Source organism: Poromitra crassiceps (genome assembly GCF_964638095.1).
Source record: "Poromitra crassiceps genome assembly, chromosome: 5".
NCBI classification, from domain to species: domain Eukaryota; kingdom Metazoa; phylum Chordata; class Actinopteri; order Beryciformes; family Melamphaidae; genus Poromitra; species Poromitra crassiceps.
In genome coordinates, this window is record NC_139642.1 from 7969488 (window position 1) to 7993095 (window position 23608).

The 23608-nt window shown below is 48.1% G+C and overlaps 1 pseudogene across 1 annotated transcript; it reads left to right on the top strand.

Moving 5' to 3' along the window:
* The first annotated feature begins 1960 nt into the window (after window positions 1-1960).
* LOC310776283 (small RNA 2'-O-methyltransferase-like) lies at window positions 1961-21863 on the top strand (annotated as a pseudogene). The gene is made up of 10 exons: window positions 1961-2023; window positions 4674-4786; window positions 4882-5014; window positions 5782-5964; window positions 6323-6509; window positions 13544-13662; window positions 14519-14532; window positions 15357-15444; window positions 16100-16215; window positions 21757-21863. The product of its transcript is annotated as a small RNA 2'-O-methyltransferase-like (transcript).
* Window positions 21864-23608: the final 1745 nt, after the last annotated feature.

The window sequence follows — 23608 nt, forward strand, 5'->3', positions numbered from 1 at the left end:
TCAGCATCAAGGTTAGCTGCTTCATTTAATTTTTCAATCAGGGTTTCATCTGTCATGTCCGGGTTATCAAGGAAGGGCTTGATCTGATACTTGATATTGTCATTGAGCAGACCTGTACCAACTGACCTCAGGAACTTCTTTTTGACTAGATCTGCACTAATGTGTTCATCTGCCTCTTCCCCCTTTGATGCAAAAAGAAGTCTGTCTTTTAGTTCAATAGCTCTGAACAGGAAGTCTTATGTTGACTCTCTTGGCTCCTGGGAAATATTGATCAGTTTTTGGTACAGGTCTGACGTGTCATCTTCTTTGTAATGTCCCTTTAATATGATTTTTAGCTGGGTCAGGGTCAAATCACTTTTTATCTCGAGCATGTCACGCAGTTTTAGGCCTGGGCTGATGGCTCTTATCACAGCCTCAATTACTTCTGACTCACCATGACCCTTGCGGAGCCCGTTCTCCATCTGGTGGATGAGGTTGGTGAATGAGAGCTTGTCACGCTGTTCTCCCTCACCGATTTGGCCACAGATGCGGAACTCCCTGCGTATGGTTACTTCTGGCACCTTGGTTGATGACAGGTTCTGGATGGGGTTTACTTTGGCATCAGAAATGTTAAATTTTTCACCAAGCATTTTTATTTCGTCATCTAAATCTTTGCGGGACTGCTGCAGCTCAAAGTATTTTTTCATCTCTGTTTGCTGGCGACGCTCCCGCTCATCTCCTCCCTCTGTCATCATGTCTTCCATGAAACTTATCAGTTCAGTAATGATCCGAATTGCTTCCTTCGGCTCTTCATCTTGTTCAATAACATCCAACTTATTTTCTGCAATTTTAATGAGTGCTCGTCGGCTCTTATTAGCAGCAGCCTCAACATCTTCAATGCATTTGAGATATTTACAGACCTCCACCATCCGGTCCTGGCTTAGTTGGCACAGCGTGGTGGTGGCGTGGTCTAGAACGGTCTCCAACTCCATCTTGAATTGAGTGCAGCTAATCACCGAATCGCGCTTCTTTTCTCTCTTTTTTTTCAGGTTCGTCTCAGGAGAAAAGTCCTCTTTCTCCGTCGGGTGTCGGTAATGGCGGACGCACCCGCATGTAAAACTCTTCTCCTGGCTGGGCTCGCCAAATATGTTGCAGCCAGAGATTCGAGGCGGACACTGGATTTGAGTTTCGTCCCAAAGAGGGTTTTATTACTTCAGTACTGGCAACAAAATTAACACAAACAGCGTCTATCCTTCCCCGTTACTCCTCTGCTGCTCGACCACTGCTGCTGCCTGTTGCTACAGCCAGCATTCTACTGCTTCACACCGGAAAAACAACTCTTCTTCTCCCGTATCTCGTTTACCAGTTATCACTTGCTCACAGGTGCCGCCTTGTGGCGTAAATCCTGTAGTGCATTATCAACCACAATATATACTGAATGTTTGTTAGTGCCGTAACTAAATAAAATTTGGTCCCCCAAGGTAAATATAACATAACAATGAACATAAACATCTAAACATCTTCTTCATATCTGTCATCCTGTCACATCAACACATGATATTCTCATTTTATAATTCATTTTTCATCAGGCTAGTGAAGACATTTGACAAAAGGAAAACCTCTTTACTGAAATAATTTACAACTGAGCATGTAGCTCATTTGTCCTACATTGTAGGATTTGTTAAGCATTGTTAAAATCAGATTTGTTTTCTTGAACAGATTAGCCAAGATGGCTGCCTGCTTCAAGAACAGCCAACATGGTAGAAAGTGACTATGACATCTGTACCTCCAGCATGATTCCCAGACCATAATGTGAAAATGGTGAGAGAAACTTGGAGTGTGGTTGGTCTGAACAGCTGTTGAGAAAACAGAATATGTGACATCAGTGAAGGTAGTGTCCACCTTGTGTTAACCTTGACTCTAGTCTGTAGCCAGACTGACACTGGTTTGTCTGTTTAAAGGTACCTGGCTGTGATGGGACATGATGGTGACTGCAGGACGCGTGCACGTTCAGCATGGTGCAGCGATCTATGCTCCAACTAAGGTATCTACCAAGTGATGTTTGACTGCATTTAATACATTTAATTGGGAATAGGGATGTACTGTACGATATGGACCCGATAAATGATCAGCATCCAGTTCTTGTAAACCGTGCAGTCTCAACTATCAGGCAGCGAATAGTTCAATGTTTTCATGAGCAACAAGTTAATGTGACAAGCTTCAGTTCAACTAGTCACGGATGTTGCGTAGTCATTCATTATAAAGTGAGTTGACTTCAGTAAACTGGAATGGACTGGTGGTGAAGAGGGTTAGATGCATGGGTTACTGCGTTGGAACCTTTTGTATATGCTGATTGAAACCCGCAGGGAATCGTTTTTTTTGTTTTTATTTTTTTAGCAGTCATCGCTGCTCTGAAAAGCTGTAATAATCGTAACACTCGCCTTGAAAGAGAATTTTAGTATTTTAATTTAATGTCATATTTTAACACCAGGAAAAGGGTAGGCGGGTTTCATTCCAAGCACAGTCACACCCACTGAGAGATTGTTTGGCAGACACGTTTGACTATCCTGTGTTTAGTTGAGTTTATTTATTTGTTGGACAGGCACAGTGGAGATTAAAAGATGGTAAAAAGCAAAGAAGAGTAGTTTTCATCCGCCGGAGACTTCAGCGTTTCATTGTGGAGTTGTGGTGAATCTGCGGACAGAAGTGCACAACAGCTGCTGCAGGAAGTAAACAACAATCACATGCATCCTGGAGACAGGATAGTGGAGCGACCAGTTAGGCTGTCACACCGGAAGTGATACTGCCCGCCCCTGTGACATCATCGACAGGTCAAATGTCAAACAATAACATTACACCACAGACATATTACACATTTTGGCATATTTAATATTTCTAACACCATGCAGCACTTGTGTGGAGATGAAGATTATAACTTTTAGAACTGGTTTGTGGTTTGGCTGTTATACAGACACAGCCGATGATCAGTAAAAATGATGATTCATGAGAAAATGTAGCTATAAGAATTGATTCAAGTTGACTGTTATTGTGGGGGACCTGACACAACTTGCAAAGGGTCTATGGTCTCTACTGTATCTATCATAATATTCCAATGATTTCACAATATGGCACCTTACAATATAGACAGTCCATTGGCTATTTATAATAATAATAATTTACACACCAGCTAAGACACCAAGTGGGTCTGCTGAGACACTCACCTCATATATGGAGGAAGTGTGTGAGTGGCTCACCAAAACAGGCTCACCCTGAACTAGAGAAAGACTGTCACCATGTGCCTTTCCATTAAAAACAACAGGAACAACTCAGAGTGACAATGCAGGGAGAAGAAATTGAGACGCTGAACGAATTTAAGTATCTAGGTATTGTGCTAGATTCCAATCTTAAATTTAACAAACATGTGAAAAAGATGACAAAGTCGGTTAAACGCAACCTAAGTTGCTTTAAAATAATCAGGCATCATATACCACTAAAAGCAGCACAGTTGTTTATGCATGCCATGGTCTTTTCTCATATGTCGTACTGTATTACTGTGTGGAGCCAAGCCTCCCAAACCATAATTCAACCAGTTGCAACCCTTTATAAGCAGACTCTAAAAATAATGGCAAAAAAACCCATGCGATGGCATCACTGCCGCATACTGAAACAATATAACCTGTTAAGCTTTGATAACTTTTTTAAATTCTCCAATCTTAAACTGGTTTTTAAATGTCTACATAATTTAGCACCTGAGCCCCTGAGCCGATCTGTCAGTTGACAAAGCAGCATCAGGGTTACCAGGGGCACGGCTAGTGGAAACTGCAAAATTGCACGCCGCAAAACCTCTTTCGGGCAGTCCGCGTTCTCCATTAAGGGGTCTCAAATGTGGAACAGACTGCCGGAGGAAATAAAACTAAACCTAGAAATTAAGGGTTTTAATAAAAATGTCAAAGACTGGTTGAAGCTCCACCAGGTTTGTACACACTCTTAGGAGTGTGTACAATAAGCACACACTCTTAACTAAACTGAACATAATTTGAACTGTCTTAACTGTGATATTTGAATTGTTACTGTACTGAAATTTGACCTGAATTTTACGTTTAGTAGCCTATCTGATCTTTGATATGTGTCTTTTTATTGTATTTTGCTGTATTTTTGTGTATTATTATTTTTTATTTTACAGGAATGTCTGGTTACATCTAGGGACTGGCATTGCAAACTAGCCCTGGGCTATACATGCTTTGGTACAACACATCATAGGTTTATTGACATTTTTTGTTGTGAACACTATATGTACGTGTACCTGTCCCTATTCAAATAAACAAATAAATGAAAAAAAATGAAAATCACCTGTTAATGTATTACAATCGCCAGTTATTCTCCTATCAAGAAGGCCTGTGATGATGAAAATATTGCAAATTGGCTTTGACATGAGAGGGTTTGGGACCCCCTGAACTAGGTAACAAGACACACAGCCAAACGTTTTTTTTCTAGGATATGTAAGTTTCAACTTCAAACAACTTTATTGATCCCACAAGGGGCAATTGGTTTAGAGCAGCTTGTATACAAAACACAGAAACATACATCATACAAACAAACATACAAACACGTTGAAGCTACCATCTACTCATCATTCTATTGTTTTCACTCTAGTTTTCTTCACATCAGTCACATAGTGTTCTCCTTCACATTAGGTGGTGGACTTGGGGTGCAACGAGTGCACCCTCCTCAGGAGGCTGAAATTCCACCGGGAAATTGAACTGCTGGTCGGAGTGGACATCGACAGAGACGTGATGAGGAAAAACATGTAAGTTTAAATTAGTTCATTGACTTGAGATTTTAGTTTGTGACATGTGACACAATCACAACCTACAGAGATAGGATTGCTTTTATTTTTCCCAGGTATGAATTAGCCCCTATCTCAACTGACTATCTGCTGCCAAGTTTTGATCAACTGAGCATTGAGCTGTACCAGGGCTCAGTCACGCAGAGACGGCCGCCTTAGAGGATTCGATCTGGTGACCAGTATAGAACTGTAAGTCGCCACTTCCTCTGGGGTTGATCAGCGTCAGTCTAAATCTTTCACTTTGATTTCTGTCTTCTATTTCTTACTGTCTCTGTATGGCCAAATCCAAATGTCCAGACATCACTTCACTTGCAGACACGCAGACAAATCCACAATCCATCCAGTCCACAAGGGGTCGCTCAAGTGGACTTTCTGCAGACTTCCAAAGAGTCCGCTTCCAGACTTCACTGACTGAATTAGAATAGAATAGAATCAAATCTTGGCTATGGTATGTTGGCTATGGTATGTTTGCACATACAAGGAAATTGACTTGGTGTGGTTGGTGCACAAGTTACATCCATGGGAACAACAAACCGTATTAACCACCAAGTGTGGTAACCCAAATATATGCAATTTAAAATGTGTACAAGTCCCACGAGAGGTAGCCCACAATTCATTGTAATACGGACGTCACGTCATTTTTCTGCTTGTAGAACAAAACAAAAAACAAAAAACTGATTATGAATATGTAAAACAATTATTTAATTAAAACGTTACTAGAATCATGTAGGCCAGAAATAATATTCAACCACATTGGGCATTTTATTGTAGTCTATAGACGTGTGTCTATCAGTGGGTTATTATTATAGCCTTGCAGTCTCTCGCCCTCGCAGACTTGACGTGATGACATTGAACGTGTCACGGTACGTTGGACTGAAGTCCAGAGGGCAGATATATATTTTGGATTGGGCATGTGTCTTTGTTTCTCACCCTGTTTCCTGCCTGGCTCTCTGCAGCATAGAGCACCTCCATCTTGCTGATGTGGAGCGCTTCTCTGAGGTGCTGTTTGGCTACATGGCCCCAGCGGCGGTTATCGTCAGCACGCCAAACTGTGAGTTCAACCCCCTTCTTCCCGGCCTGACGGGCTTCAGGCACAGCGACCACAAGTTTGAGTGGACCAGAGCGGAGTTCCAATCCTGGTACGTCATTTTTAAGGATCCCAAAAACACCATAACACCGTTGAAAAAACATCAACTATTGGTATTTGTCTTAGTCCTGTGGATAACTGACTAAATGAAAACGACAGCCATTGAATGCAACAAGATCACATGCTTTCTCTGCGGGTTGTTGAAAGTCATTCTGGGAAATGTGGGAAAATAGTAGACGTAGACATATCAAAAGAACTTTCAAGGACCCGTGGGAAGTTAACCCTGAATAAACTACCTGAGTCTCTTGTCATTTTATCTGCAGTAATGTTTCAGGCCTCTTAAAACATGTCTCCTTTTCCAATAGTAAAGATTTGAACGGATTGTTTTCCTGTGTTCTGTCTGTCCTCAGGGCTGTGCGGGCATGTCTGCAGCATGGTTACGAGGTGCAGTTTACCGGTGTTGGCCTGGCACCGCCTGGCCAGCAGGAGAGGGTGGGCTTCTGCTCCCAGATCGCCGTGTTCCACAGGCTGAGCAGCAGAGACCACGCCCGCATGCTGCCCGCCGACCATCCACATGGCATCTTCTCATATACTCTGGTGAGTGATGATCCACATGGCATCTTCTCATATACTCTGGTGAGTGATGATCCACATGGCATCTTCTCATATACTCTGGTGAGTGATGATCCACATGGCATCTTCTCATATACTCTGGTGAGTGATGATCCACATGGCATCTTCTCATATACTCTGGTGAGTGATGATCCACATGGCATCTTCTCATATACTCTGGTGAGTGATGATCCACATGGCATCTTCTCATATACTCTGGTGAGTGATGATCCACATGGCATCTTCTCATATACGCTGGTGAGTGATGATCCACATGGCATCTTCTCATATACTCTGGTGAGTGATGATCCACATGGCATCTTCTCATATACTCTGGTGAGTGATGATCCACATGGCATCTTCTCATATACTCTGGTGAGTGATGATCCACATGGCACATCTTCACAGGGCAGGTTTGCGCCCCCGTGTTACCTCAGACTTGGCCGGGCATCCATACAGGCATGATTGGCTGTGTCTGCGGGTGGGAAGCTGGATTAGGGGTATGTGTCCTGGTCGCTGGACTAGTGCCTCCTCTGGTTGCTCAGGGCGCCTGTTCAGGGTTGAAGGGAACTGGTGGGAATAGCGTGATCCTCCCATGTGCTACGTCCTGCCGGTGAAGCTCCCCGCTCTCATGTGAAACGAAGCGGCTGGCAACTGCGCATGTGTCAGAGGAAGCATGGTGCTAGTCTATGGATCTCCCCAGATCGGCAGAGGGGGGAGCAGCGACGGGGGCAGCAGGGGGAAATTGGCCAAGTACAATTGGGGAGAAAAATTGATAAAAAAAAACGTTAGGGTTGTACTACAACCCAGGTTTTACGAGTGAGAACGAGAGCTCTCACTCTAGTGCTTAGTTCGCTGCTTATGCAGCCAATGGAAGATTGTCATTTTGCTCCGCAAAATTACTTTACATTAAAACCGTCCACCCACCCGTAGGTGGCGTGGTGCCTCCCTGGGGCTGACGTGGATCCACGTGACTACGTCACGTCCCGTCATCCCAGGAAACGTCACTCATTCTTCCAGCCAGCTGAGATCCGACGCAATCAACGACGCATCGACGCAGCAAGGCTGGGTAGTGAGAGCTCTCGTTCTCACTCGTAAAACCTGGGTTGTAGTACAACCCTAACGTTTTACTTCGTTTCGAACTCAAGCTCTCACTCTAGTGCCAAATTCAACCACCCTTGCTGCCGGGAGCACCCTACAGGGCGACCCGAAAGGCGTCGGTGAACCACGGCCGTATGGCAACGTTCATGCCTGACCGTCTGACATATTAGAGTGGCAACAATACTACTTCCTTGCCACCGACAGTGCCGCGTGCGCGAACCGCGAACCGGACACATCGAGACTGTAGTACCTGACAAACGTGTGATAAGAGGACCATGAGGCCGCGGCACACATGTGCTCCCCCGAAACACCACGCAACAACGCAGAGGATGTCGCAACACCTCGCGTAGAATGCGCCTTGATACCCTCCGGGGGTATCTTACCCACGGCAGAGTATGCCAACGCGATCGCCTCCACTATCCAGTGTGATAAGCGATCCTTGGAAAGGGGCCCACCCTGGGCCTTCTGCCCAAAGCAGACCAACAACTGGTCTGTAGTGCGTAATGAACGCGTCCTGGCCACATAGGCCGAGAGCACCCTTACGGGGCACAGCATGTGCAAGCGTCTCTCCTCACCCGAACTGAACGGCGGGGGACAGAATGCTGATAAGTCTATGACCATAGACCTATAGCCGGCATTAATACTCTTGGGTTGGTAAGCCGGGTTAGGTCGGAACGTAACCCTGCGCCCATCATCCCCAAAAACCATACAGGCCTGCTGCACCGAGAGGGCAATCAGGTCACCAACTCTCTTTCCTGACGACAAGGCCAGCAGCAGCGCGGTCTTTAAGGACAGAACCTTTAAACCCGCAAATCGCACCCCACCCCCAGAGGGAGGCGTCGGTGTGAATCACCATCCTGAGCAGGACAGGGCCCAACTGAGTACCTCTCGAGAGGTAACGGGGGTCCGCCCATATGGCCAGCGCCTGCCGGGCCTGACCTGTCAGAGGAACCCTGCGATGACGGTCCCCAGCCGGGTCCAGGCGAAGCCTGAGGAACCAGATTTGGACTACGGGCGCATGTGTAGCCTCCCCAGTGGGAGCACATGCAGTGCTGAGGCCATCAGGCCCAACATCACTGTGCACTGATGCACTGACACCGAGGGCACAGACCTAACGTCCTTGGCTTGCTGTCCGCACTGTGCGAGCCTGTCGCCCTGGCGAAAGGCTCGCAGGGAGTCTAGCTCGAGCCCCGGGAAGGTTGCCGCCTGCGCTGGGACGAGGCAACTCTTCTGCCAGTTCACCAAAAACCCTAAGGTTTGCCGGTGATCGGTCACCACCTTGGTATGTTCCGTGGCACAGACCCTCGAGTCGGCCAACTCTATGAGAGCGTCGTCGCGATATAGGAAGACGCGGATCCCCCTCGCGCGGAGGGGAGCCAAGGCTGTCTCCACGCACACCGCTCTTTTGAAGGTTCGCGGGCTTAAGACATGCCGGATGGCAAGACACAGAATTCGTAAGCCTTCCCCAGGAAGGAGAACCTCAGGTATTTCCTGTGTCTCCTGACCACGTGGACATGGAAGAATGCAACTTTCAGATCCACGGAAGTAAGAAATCCCCCTGTCTCAACGCGTTGAACAGGCGGGGAAAAGAGAGCATTCGGAACGGGACTTCCTCAGCACCTCGTTGAGACGCCGAAGGTCCAATTCTGGACGCATGGAGCCGTCCTTCTTGGGCACGACAAAGTACCTGTGGTAGAACCCAAGCGCACCTCTGCCTTGGGAACCGAGCGCATCGCCGCTTTGGCGAGGAACGAATAACCTCCTTGTGGAGTATGTCCATGGACTCCCCCTCCACGGCCGTATCGGGGGTCCCGTCGAACGTGGGTGGGGGCCTGGCAACTGTAGAGCGTATCCCTTCTGGAGGGTGCGCCGTTTAAAGGGGACGGGGAACATAGATGCTCCCAGGCATCGAGCCTGTTGGCTTACAAAGATGGTCTCTTGTGGCCAAGGAGCGGAACCCGTCCTGAGTATATTGTTGGGCACCAGGACTGATCCGGTACCCTGATGGGGGGGCAGGACGTGAGAGGCTACGCCCCCCCCGCCGCATGGTCAGTTCCGTAGAAGCTGTGCATGCTGGGGGAGAATTTCTTACGCAAGCTCCGCCTACTGCGTTGTATCGACGTAATCCCCCCCCGCCGTGTGACTTTCGCAGGCTGGGGGGGGGGACTGCGGAGGTAACGTTCTCTTTCTAGTCCGGCCGCACGCGGACTTGTCCGGCAGTGCGGTCCCCAGGAGAGCTCCCGACCAGCAATGGGCCCACGGCGCCATTGATGGTGGGCTTGTCCTAGGAGCCTCTAGCCGAGGCCAGGCCGTAGCCATGGACCAACGGCGAGCCCTGATGACGGATATGAGACCCTGGGGGAGCTCCCGACCGAACTCGGGCCTTGGGCACCGAGGACGGTGGGCCTAAAGCTACAAGCCGGAGGCTGGGACTGAGCCCAGCCTTGGTGAGCCAACCGGTGAACTTGATCTGAGTGCTGCCAACCAAGGCCAGGCCGTGGCCATGGACCAAGGTGCGCTGTGCCCCCTGTCAGGCTCCCTGCACTTGCAGGGGACGCCCCAACAAGGGAATGCGTGTAGTGGAGGTAGCTCGCGCCCAATGTACTTAGCACGCAGATACTAACTGCACGGGTGCACGCCAGCTATCTGCAACAATACTATCGTTCTGTGCTAACAGTACTAATGCTATCTGCACGTATGCAAGCTAGCTCTCACACTCTCAAGAGCTTTAGCTGCGGCCCTGGGCATCGCCCCACGAACTGCTCCCTTGGAGGGCTCGCTCGTGAAGATAGCCCAGCAGCTGCAAGACCGAGGGTTCAAAGCGCCTGTGCAGCGTGCTCATGCCCAAGGCAGAACACGCACTTATCGTGCCGGTTCATACTCGGCCAATGTAGTTTTACACACAGCCCATCCCCTCGCTGACTTTCCCTGCTCAGTAGCAAGAGAAGCAGGAAGCTAATCACTAAATACCAAGCTCCCGCAGGCCGCACCCTGTTAGCGGGAGTACCGTTTAAGCAAGCTAACAAACTAGCAAGAAGCACAGGCTAGACAGTAAGCAACCCGGAGGCTAGCGAACGTGCGCGTGCAACGGTAACGTAAGCGGCAATAGCCCAGCCCGAAAGGAAGGCAACAATACCCACAACCTGTTAACCCGAGAGAACAGGCGTGAACAAGCCACTAGCTAAGCTAGCGTAAGCACTGAGAGACAAGCGTGCGCTAACACAAGCCTGCGCACAAGCCGGTGCAGCGAGTCTCTACCCTGAGTAACACGGGGAAGCAAGCGTGACCGCAAGCTGAAGCCAGCGGCCCGCGAAGCTAGTCAATCTCAGAAGAAACTCCTCAGAGGGAGTTACAATCTAGTTAGTAGATGCTATTTGCACGAGGCAAGCAACACTTAGCAGACAAGCAAGCTGGCTAAGATGGCGTAAGTACTGAGAGAAGCGGCCAACACAATGTGGAGCGAGCTCACCTAGCTAGCGTATTTCCTCAACTAATATCTCAGAGTGCCCCCTTCGGGGCCGACGCCAGTAATAGCTACACTACAAGCCATAGGTCCCAGCAACGCCTGTGCAGCGTGCTCATGCCCTTAGGCAGTGCACACATTCATTTCATTGTGCCGTAGCCTCACAGCTAACACAGCACCTAGCTGTTCCCCCCTCTCTCTGCTAACAGGAATTAACGGGGTTACCGTGTAAGCTAACTAACAGTAGCCTGCAACGGTAAGATAGCTGGAGTGCTACACAACGCTAGATACTGGCTGCACGGGAGCAAGCCAGCTATCTAGCTAACTGAAGAGCATGGCTTCTAGCTACTACTCGCTTAACGCGCGCCCTACACAGAGGTAGCTGGCGCCTAAAGTACTTAGCACACAGACTAGTGCTGCACGATTTGGGGAAAAGGTGCGATTAGCGATTAGGGTGGACAATATTGCGATTGCGATTGTGATTGCGATATAATAAACAAGAGGTATCTAGGGATGTGCCGGCATGAGTTTTTGACAGTATGATAACCTTGGACAAAAATACCACGGTTTCACATATCACAGACTAAAATACATGAAATATGTTACAATTTTAAATATATTAAAACTAAAAAAAATAAAACAATTTGAAATTAAATTATCTTTACAAAAAAATAAAACATTTTGAGACATTTGCCTGTCCCAAACATGTAAAAAAGAAACACCAGTCAAATAGAAACTGCACTGTGTTACAGTACATAGAAGATGGCTCAGCAAAGTTGCAAAGTTAGTTACATGTCTGTCCAGCAATACTAATGAATGATACACCCCGTTTATTTATTTTGTAGCGACAGATGGCCTTAAACGCCACACTCACGTGACGCTTCTTGAGAGAGAGGTGAGAACGTGCATCTGCAGACTTTTAACGAGGGACCATGAAGGCGTCATGTGACAGGCTAGTTAGCTAGCCTGGAGGTGATGCTGCCAGTGCTGGGAGCTGCGACAGTGTTTTGCTATCAACCTTGTTAATCTCGTTATATTCTTCATCACAGCGGGTCATCCCCACTGTGTACTTAATCGCGCACTAGTTCTGCATAAGCACCTGCAGCTCTCTCCTTATTTTACTGACGTTCTCACTGATCACATGGCTGTTTACATGCGTTTCTGAACGAATGGCTAGCTAGTTATTAGCATAGCTTGCTGTTAGCGATCATGGATGTTCTCTCTCGCCCTCTCGGTAGATAATATGTAACCTTGCTGCACATAACATTACTTATTTGCGGGAGTGCATGGGAGAAGTCTCCCGCTAGTATTGATGCCCAGTGTGATGGCAGAGAAACGTGTGTTTGCTGCGTCGCGTGTAACGTTAGGTTAGAGGAGGCTCTCACACACACACACACACACACTCAAAAAGACGTGAAAAAAAAAAAAAAATCGCACACTTTTGCGGTTATGTAATCGCACGTGCTGACATCGCGATTGCGATTGCGATTCGATTAATCGTGCAGCACTAACACAGACACTAACTGTACGTGTGCACGTTAGCTATCTGCCACAATACTGGGTGTGTTACCCTGTCTGGGGACGCAACCAGATAGCTGGAGTGCTACAAGCTAGATGCTAGCTGCACTGAGCAAATAGCTATACTATCTATCTAACGTTACTCCAGCCGGAGTAAGGCGCTTAAAGTACCTAGCACACGGACGCTAACCGCACGGGTGCACGCTAGCTCATCTGCAACAAACTGGGCTAATTAGCCTATTGTTCTTGTGCTATACAGTACCAAGCTTAAACAGTTTTGAGCGCAGACCTTAGTCAGCCCTCAAGCCGATAAACGCTGCCCCAGCCGGGGAACGTTTCACACAGCTACAAGGCGGTAGCACAACAAGTGTTAACTGTAAGAAGACACGCTTAGCTTTGATGACTTGATCCGCCGCCGCTTGGTGAAGAGAACAGGATCGGGTCCCCGAAGCCTGTTTTACCTCATCCACCTAAAACCCCTCAAGGTGGGCAGTTCAGACGGAACAAGCCTATTTTCTAAGCTATGTTTATAGCGCTAACTTCGAGCTAACACCGGAGCTTTAGACAACACAACCTCCCGCTGGCTGGAAGATTTGAAGAGTGACGTTTCCTGGGATGACGGGACATGACGTAGTCACGTGGATCCACGTCAGCCCCAGGGAGGCACCACGCCACCTACGGGTGGGTGGACGGTTTTAATGTAAAGTAATTTTGCGGAGCAAAATGACAATCTTCCATTGGCTGCGTAAGCAGCGAACTAGGCACTAGAGTGAGAGCTTGAGTTCGAAACAAAGTAAAACTGTCAGCACCTGGCCAAGTCATCACTGAGTCATTCACCAACCCAATCAAACCCCCTTATTCTCAATTTTAATGAGTAAATATGTCTCAGATATCAGTGACAGGTTTCTGATATATTTTCAATCTGTTTCCACATTAGCTGTACAGTGTAACCTACCCCAGTCTGCATGACAACAACATCCTTCGGAGGGTGCTGGTGAGCGAGGTGCTCTACTGGGCTGAGCAGCTGAAGAGGGGCTGGAGGAGAGGAGCGGTGAGGTGGAGGAGACCTCTGCACTCTGTCACACCCAGAGAGGAGGTGAGGGGGAGGAGACCTCTGCACTCTGTCACACCCAGAGAGGAGGTGAGGGGGAGGAGACCTCTTCACTCTGTCACACCCAGAGAGGAGGTGAGGGGGAGGAGACCTCTGCACTCTGTCACACCCAGAGAGGAGGTGAGGGGGAGGAGACCTCTGCACTCTGTCACACCCAGAGAGGAGGTGAGGGGGAGGAGACCTCTGCACTCTGTCACACCCAGAGAGGAGGTGAGGGGGAGGAGACCTCTGCACTCTGTCACACCCAGAGAGGAGGTGAGGGGGAGGGAGACCTCTGCACTCTGTCACACCCAGAGAGGAGGTTAGGGGGAGGAGACCTCTGCACTCTGTCACACCCAGAGAGGAGGTGAGGGGGAGGAGACCTCTGCACTCTGTCACACCCAGAGAGGAGGTGAGGGGGAGGAGACCTCTGCACTCTGTCACACCCAGAGAGGAGGTGAGGGGGAGGAGACCTCTGCACTCTGTCACACCCAGAGAGGAGGTGAGGGGGAGGAGACCTCTGCACTCTGTCACACTCACAGAGGGGGAGGAGGGGAACGATCTGGGTGTCTGGGTAGTGTAGAGGTAAAAGCACTCACCTACCACCACCGGAGACCGTGCCAGTTCCTGGCAGTGGTACGCCCGGCTTGGTAAAAAGTTCCTACAGACACATTTGCTCGTGTCTGTGGGTGGGAAGCCAGTGGGGTAGGAGTCCTGGTCTCTGCACTAGCGCCTCCTCTCGTCTGTCAGGGCGCCTGTTCGGAGGGAGGGGAACCGGGGGGTATTGCGTGATCCCCCATGCGCTATGTCCGGCCGGTGAAGCTCCCGGCTGTCAGGTGAAAAGAAGTGGCCGGTGACTGCACTCGTATCGGAGGAAGCATATACTCAAGCTAGGCTCCGCGAGGCGGAACTCACGCTGGGGCAGATGCTTTTATACTCGGAAGTGATCAGCCAAGTGATCAGCATGTTACATTGTACAATGGTAATAGTGAGAACAGCCCGTGAAAAGTCGCAATGAAACGCTATTATGTGCAGTACTGAGTGCGCATTCACTCTCAACCGACCGTATATCAGCACATGAATGAATCACCAAACTTGTTTTTACTGAATAGCCGTTTCAGTTCTCAGCCCTGATAGCCTACTCTGTGCTGCTTTTAATCTCTCTCAACCATGCTCTCAACACAACACATTTACTTGTTGAAATGACTAAAAACGAACAGTTGCTAATCAAAGTTTAGCCTATCACATGGGTCAAGAAATGTGGTGAAAACACAGCTCAGGGCTCAGTGGCTCAAGCGTCCATGTTTGGAGAGAAGCCGTGCGGAGGTCTAGAAAAATGCTAGAAAAATCTTCAGGTACGCGATGGGCGGCCTACAGGGGTCGCGCCCAACACATGACGTCATTTGACGCTCGCGTCCTCGCTCGTCCCCCGTGCCCTTCGCGGCATGGCGAGTATAAAACAAGATAGCAGATCTCTAGATCAGCAGAGGGGGTGGAGCTACGACCGGGACAGCAGGGGAAATTGGCCTGGTCTTGTAGTATCGATGTGACCACTGCGCTGCATATTTGCAGTCATTCAAATTCCTCACCTGTAATAATCTAATGACTTGCTGTGGTTATTAAAGTGAATTGTGAAAATGTTGAATCTGACCTTCAACAGGTGCTTCAGAGTGTGAGGAGGACGAGGAGCAGGACGAGGCGTTTGGGACAGACTGCGCGGGACAGCAGGACTCCTACAGACGGGGCCGGTGGGTTTCTAGCCTGGGAAAACCATCCTGATCATGTGACCTCACGTTCTGTTACGCTCCATGGATCAGTCTGGGCTTTGACCCGCCCCCCCCCCCCCCGTGTTTTCCAGAAATTACAACATGACCGGGCCAATCAGGGACAGCGCTGGAAAAAGAGTGCTGTCTCCGAAGCAACGAGCAGTAACGGTAACGTTAGTCGAGTAAACGCAGCCGTAAGTGCAGTTACTGTAGAAATAGACTCAATAACAACAGTTAAACAAGAAGAGTTATGCACCAGCAGAGTTCCTCGGCAGAAAAGACGTTTTCACCATTCTTCCCACTGGATTTGGATTTGGCTGGATCCGACACTGATTGGCTGAAGGAGTTGTCCATCATGTCAAGGACTCCCGCCCACTAAAATCAATGTGCGCGGCTGGAAGTCCAGACTGATACGTAGAGCGAAACAGAATGTGAGGTCACATGATCAGGATGGTTTACCAGGCTTGTGTGTGGGATGAAACCATAACTGATAGTTCAGATTGTCATATACAGTATATGACCCCCCCCCCCCCCGGGTGTGTGTGTGTGTGTGTGTGTGTGTGTGTGTGTGTGTGTGTGCGTGTGCTGGCAGGTGTGTGTGTGACCCCCTGGCCAAGCTGTGGGCCTGCTGTCCCAGGGTCCAGGCCATGAGCGGGAGTGTCAGTGGCCTCAGGTGCTTCCTGCTGGACGAGCCCTCTGTTAAGCTGATCCAGGACGGCTCCGCTGTGCTGTTGGATGACCAGGAACAAGAAGGTATTGTTTCTCGTGTTGTTTTGGTGGAACCAAATGTCTAAATCCCTGCAAGAAAAAACATCACATAAAACAGTAAAAAAAAACATGTAAAAACATGTCAAACTTGACATTTTGAGCGTGTACATGTAGGTTGCTAGCTCGCAGGTTGTTGTGCAATACTCGCTGGAAGCAAGAGCGTGTGTCGTCAAGCAATTTGACTGCAGTACGTGTCACAAAATGCTGAGAAAACTGATTATGACATCATAAGTAGCTGTGTTTCCATTACAGTTTTTCGCAAAATAATTGCGATATTTCTACAACTTCGACAATGTACAATTGCGACTTGTAGGCGTTTCCATTGAAGTTGAGTTTGGTCTGACGGCGCGCACACCTGAACGCAATTCCCCATTACCAGCAGCTGCCACAGTGATTACGCACAGGGATCTGCCCATATCCCATCCCCTGCATGCTCAAATCTAACCAATGGTCAATGCAAATCACAACATGAAGTTACAACGCATATAAACGAGCCTGATTATCAATTCAAAAGAAAATGAGTCGCAAAATGTTGCTGGCTGCGGTGAATGCGAGCGCGACAGACAGAGGAAAAAAGGTAGCCTAATACAACTGGTCCGATTTAGAGATGGAGGGGGGAAAAGGCTGATTTGGTTCAATAATCAGAATGTCTATTATAACATTGCACCTGAAACGTGTGTAATGTATTATTCACAGTCACTGATGAGAGATTAACTTTATTGTCACTTCATGGTACAAGTATCACGAGCGAAATTCTGCTTGGTTCGCTCTCAGAGTCGGAGAGCAAAACCGGGTCGCCATTGAACAGCGCCAGCAATTTGGATTGGACAAAGCATATAAATAACTCAGAATTCACATTATTACTAGTTAGAAAAAGTAATAAAGGCACACTTCAATATTATACAATACAGATACATTTGTTGTAAATGTACAGGGTTACCAGCAAAGACAACCCACACCACGACACCAGGGAGGCTGCCATTACAGCGCCGGTTTGGTTCATCGTGGGAGGGAAGGGGGGGGGGGGGGGGGTTGCAAAGCGGGGGGAAGTTGCTGGAGGCGGGGGGTGGGGTTTAGGGGAGGGGGGCGGGAGGGGGGGGGGTTTGGGGGAGTGCGTGCGTGACCGTGTGTAGGCCTGTGAGTCCTTAGAGTCCATGGGTGTTTGTGTGTGTGTGTAGTCTGAGCCTTCTTCGGCTGAACACAGCGTTGCTGCGGAGATGGCCTCGTCAATTCAGACCAGAGTTCAGGCGTCAGATGTCGGGGCGGGGGGGTGACGTTGGAGACGCAGATTGCACTCAGGGCTTCAGGAGAGTTTAGCTGCTAGTGTCCTTGACAGCTTAGCAGGTGGCCAGATTAAATCCGTTTGTTTTGGTTTTCCCCGGTGGGTGTAGGATCAACAACATTCCTCACACGAGTCAGTCCTGATCCTCGGTTTTAAAACACTTCGGCGCAGCGGCAGTGATATCTCCAAGAAGTAATCCATTTTTACGATTCAGATCAGAAATCGCAATAGTCCAAGTACTCACTGCCCCGCTCATCTCGTTTATCGTGACGTGCAGCCTAGGGTCAATGACTGCTGTCTTCCCGTATCCCGCGGCGGTCCCGACTGGGCAGAGGGGGGGTTCTCCGGACCCCACAATAGTTTTGTCGAATTCGTTGAGAGACCAGCCATATAATCCATATTTGTAGTTTCGAAGAGACAAATGCAAGATTGGCTCCAGGTAGCAGAAGCAGAGGGATGAGGGGGAGAGGGAGAGGGAGGGAGGACTGGAGAGAGAAGAAATGCGACCACCTCCGTTGAAAGCTTGTCCATACTGTATTGTCCATACTGTATTCACTTCAGTCAGAAGCATCGCACCGGTGTGTGCTTTTCATCAGCTCATCTCGCCGCTGTGCCAAATGCGCGCTCACAGGCAGCCTGTCACCATGGACCGATTTCTGCCATTAAACATTATATATTTTATATTTATTTTGCATAACACTCGTCTTTCTGCTAGCGTTGCTTCAAAGTTTTCCACTTGCTAGGAGGTTTTGCCACAGCTTATCGAACCGTTTCTCCCTCATGCAGGGCCGTAGCTAGCTATGAGGACGGGGAGGTCCGGACCTCCCCTAATATTTCAGAGATTTTTTTAATATTTCAGAGATTTTTTTTTTTTTTTTAGCCTTTATTTAACCAGGTTTGTCCCATTGAGATCAAAGATCTCTTTTACAAGAGAGACCTGGCCAAGAAACAGCAGCAACACAAAGTTACAACAAACAAACACATAAACACATACAATGTCAGGATCAGGGGTGAGAAGTGTGGATCTAATCGCGGGTAGTTGATGACCACGGGAAACTTGGTAGGTCTGGAGAAGCTGGGGTGTTGTGGAACTTGGTAGCTTGAAAGCTGGGGCTGCACTGTTCAAGGTTTTGGGAACGGTTGCAGGTGGTATGATCCTAGTTTAGATTATGAATCACTCGCCAGAGCCTGCTGGAACAGGCCTTTATAGATCCGAGCATGACACCACCTGTGCTATGACATCATACCGTTTGTGACATCATCAGAGACATGACATCACCTGTGCTATGACATCACTAGCGAAAGGCATGAAAGACACTTATGAACCATGACATCATCAGTGATCGATGACATCATAGTCGGAATGATGACGTCAAAGTAGGGATGATGACGTCATCCTAACAGTACCCTCCCCTCAACGGACGTCACCTGGCGTCCAATGATGGCATCTGGGAGACAAAAAATCCGTAGGTTCTGGTGGAGGTGCTCTTCCGCAGGTGGTTAGACGCAGGTGGTTAGGCCCCAAAGGGGGTGTAAGAGAGTGAGGTGCTCTTCAGCAGGTGGTTAGATGCAGGTGGTCAGACCCCAAAGGGGGTGCAGGACAGTGGAGGTGCTCCTCCCTAATACAGGATATCGAAGCCATAGATGGACCGATACGTGGATAGAACTTCCACCGGGTCCGGTGGATCCTCTGGGACCGGCCATCCCCCGGGGCACGATCCAAACATGGGAGGCTGGGGACCATCAAAAGGGTCAAATGCCGCCGTCTCCGAAGGCAGAGCCGCAGGGGGAGCTGACACAGCGAGGCCTGCCCTCCCGACCTGTAGTTTGGGGAGGTCACCCACCGTCTCCTCCTTTAAACGCCTCTTATTTCTTCTTGCTCTTGACCGAGGGCTGACGACACTACGGGAGCCTCCCAGCATGAGTTGTTGGTCCAGCATGAGTTGTTGGTCAAGGACAGGAATTGGCTGCTGCTGGGGTACGGGTTCAGACTCGGCGAGGGGAAGGTCCACAGGTCGTGCCTCAGGTACAGGTTCAGACTCGGCGAGGGGCAGGTCCACAGGTTGTGCCTCAGGTTGTGCCTCAGGGCCAGCAGACTCGGAGGCCCCCTGCGGGGGGACGGAGCCGATCTGCAGGCAGCGATTGAGCTTCCCAATGAGACGGTCGACAGTCCTCTCCAACTCGTTAACCCTCTTGGAGACACACTGCCACTCCTGGGTCCTGCAGGGAGCGCTACCCAACCGTACAGATCTTTCGGCTGGACACGTAGAGTCTTGATCCACTGAGAGAACCACGGGCCGGCGAGCGGTGGGACCACTTACTGGACGCCGGGAGCAGGAGGAGAGGTAATGCCCGGCTCGGCCACAGTACAGGCAGCTCCGGGTGTCCAAACATGTCTCTGATGATGTCACAAACGGTATGATGTCATAGCACAGGTGGTGTCATGCTCGGATCTATAAAGGCCTGTTCCAGCAGGCTCTGGCGAGTGATTCATACTGTCAGGATCAGGGGTGAGAAGTGTGGATCTAATCGCGGGTAGTTGATGACCACGGGAAACTTGGTAGGTCTGGAGAAGCTGGGGTGTTGTGGAACTTGGTAGCTTGAAAGCTGGGGCTGCACTGTTCGAGGTTTTGGGAACGGTTGCAGGTGGTATGATCCTAGTTTAGATTATGAATCACTCGCCAGAGCCTGCTGGAACAGGCCTTTATAGATCCGAGCATGACACCACCTGTGCTATGACATCATACCGTTTGTGACATCATCAGAGACATGACATCACCTGTGCTATGACATCACTAGCGAAAGGCATGAAAGACACTTATGAACCATGACATCATCAGTGATCGATGACATCATAGTCGGAATGATGACGTCAAAGTAGGGATGATGACGTCATCCTAACATACAATTGAAAAACATTAAAATGATCAAATAAAACATTTGCATACAGACAGCCTGTTCTCAAGAGATTTTACCATAGCCTTAAAACCATTTAAGGTTACTAAGCTATTAAGTTTAAGATCAGACTGCAGACTGTTCCATGCGGTGGGTGCAGAGAACCTAAAAGCTTTCTTCCCCAATTCAGTTCGGACTTTGGGAACAGAAAATTGTAGAGTGTCCTGAGAACGAAGATTGTAAAAAAATAAAACAATCTGCATGGAAAACAGGAAAAGCATGAAAAACACGGGATCGCTTTTATTTTGAAACGAAAGGCAGGTCAGGCAGGAAGTCATCTGACGCCGCGTCCGCGGTAACTTGATTCTGAGAGAGCAGCAGCATGGTGGTGAGTGATGACTGTCTGTCTGCCTGGCGAGATAATTGAAGGTGAGCGAGCTGCGAGACAGTGAGCGAGTGAACGACAGACAGTGAGTGACACACACTGACAGATTTTTTAGCAACAACCAAGAAAGTAAGTGTCTAGTCTGTCTAAGTAACTTTGTGTGTTGTGTACGGCTTGGGTTGTGTACCTGTGTTTGTAGGTGTCATTTTGATATGAATTTGGCTAAAACAGTTTGTGTTTGTTAGTTACAATTATGTTGACAGGAGAGCTGAGCAGGTGGTGACATGAAAGAGAATATACTGAATAATGACATCACAACAGTATAATCCTAATGTTGATTTAAAATGATATATTACTCTAAATATGGCTTAAAAAGGGGGGGGAAAAAACTATTTTTTTTTGAATCCGCCTCCCCTTGCTGGATCTCCCCTATTTCGGAACCCTGACTACGGCCCTGCCCTCATGTTCCGCTGCTTTTCCAAAGGAGAATGGGTCACATGACGTGCAAATGCGGAAAATGTGTTTCCATTACACTTTTGCGATAAACTGCTATATCGACACGTCTGAAAAACCACCTCATGAGAGCGCAAAAACTTTTTGCGATATTTGGGAGGTTTTTCGAAATTTACGTGTTTCCATTACCCGATTTCTATTGCGATATTTAGATTTTGTGCATTTCTGAGGGTAATGGAAACACGACTAGTGCCATTAAGGTGTTTACATGTCTACAATGCACTCCCAATAATGCGACTAAGATCGGAATACTCCACGTCTTCATTCGACTATTGCTACGACCTTATTCAGGTTACGGTAATGTAGTGGTAACCCTGCCAATGTCTTATTCAGAGTATTGTATTAATCGAGTTAATATAAGAATATTGTAGTTCATGTAAACAGTCATGTCCTGCTGCTCCAATGAACTCCAGTACATCTGATGGTATCTGCTCTTTGCTTGATGTTCCAGACGAGGAGGAGGAAGACTATGATGACTTGGAAGACACTGGATGGACAGAGGCTCCCCCGTGCTCCCTCAGCGCTGTGCAACACGAGGACTGGGAGGCCCAACTCTGACCCCAGGGACAAAGATGAAGGACTCTGCCGTCATGGACACTTATTGGTGATTTGTTCAAATGTAACAGGGGGCGCTAACGAGCAGACAAGCTCTTCTTCCCTCTCACATGTTCCTTCAAATTGGGAAGAGAATGCATTGTGGAATTGTGTGCTAAAAGGGGATATTCCATCTTCTTCTGTCCCATTGCATCTCAGTGCACTTGAGTCAGCTGGGACAATCTTGAAACCCATCGTATATTATTGGTCTGACGACGATTAGATTCTGGGGGCGACAGCCAATGTTTTGGGGTTCCCGGTGTAGCCGGCGGACATCCGGGGATAAAACCCAATGTGCACCAGATGCGGTGCGGATCCGGTGAAACTGCCGAAAACAGCAACCATAACGCAATTGGTGGAAATAGGCCTTAAGACGCGACATCGACATCTCGCAGATATCTATTTATAGAAATGTATTCTGGACCTAAAACACCTATAAGATGTATTGATGTCTGTGTATTGTGGTCCGGTCGTAGACGTCATCTCTCAACTCGCTAATCGGACCGGGAACAACGACCGGCACACAGAAAGAAATTTTGGCCCGGATGTCCGCTGGCTACACCGGAAAGCCCGAAATATTGTCCGTCACCCCCAGAGTCTAGTCACCATCGGACCGATAGACGACAGGTTCCGAGATCGCAGCTGGAAAGATCCCACATCCTAAGTTTGTTTTATTTCTGTTAGATCAGCATTCCAGGAAATGTGTTTTGACGAGTAAGAAATGTCTTCATAAGACAGTGAAAACAAAATGTCTAAAATGTAAGAACATGTTGACTGATTAAAGCCAATAAAATCCATAACCTGAGTAACTTTGCATTGTGATGCTCTGGTTGACAGAGGGGGCAATGGCGCCCCCCCCCCCCCTTTTTTTTAAGCTTTATAGGTTTTTCAGAAATTGTACACCTAACCTGTAACACAACCCTCCCTCCCCCTGGATGTCCAAAAGAAAAGAAGAAGGAAATAATGATTTAATTATATAATTATTCTGATAATAATAATAGTAAATAAACAACAGAACAGTAACAACAACAAAGAAAAAAACAATGAATAAATGAATGGGGCTTTGTTTGTTAGAGTTGGGACCACTCAATAGTCAGACGTTTAGTGCAAAATACACAAATAGATATGTACATACACATACTCGTACACATAAAAATACATACCCAAATATCTCAATACAGATGACTGTGTACTTTAATGTATTAATCACAGACAGGCTCATTTACAAGGACACAGGTGTGGGTTTATTCCAGCCAAATAATCCTTGGTTATTGAAGCATCATCACCCATTCCTAAAAGGATCGTTGAATGAGAGGGAAGAAATCTGTTCTGTCATTTCTGAAAAGATGTATCATGAGTGAAGTCTGGAAAGGGGGGAGAGGTCAGGTGTCCTTGAATTTCTGACGGGACTTACATCTGCTATAAGATTATCTATGGAATTAAGGATAGAACACTTATTTATTCCAACTTGTGAATGATGGGCTTTAGCTTGGCGTGTGGTGATGTCTACTCTACGCCCTGACCAGGAGATCCAAAAATAGCAGTGATTGGGTTCAATGGTTTTATGACAAATGTATGAGAAGGCCTCAAAGATACAACCCCAAAATGTAATCAAAGAAGGGCCCTCCCAAAACATGTGTCCGACTGTAGCTGGCTCCAAGTGGCACCTGATACAAGTAGGTTCCACACTGGGATAGAATGTGGACAGT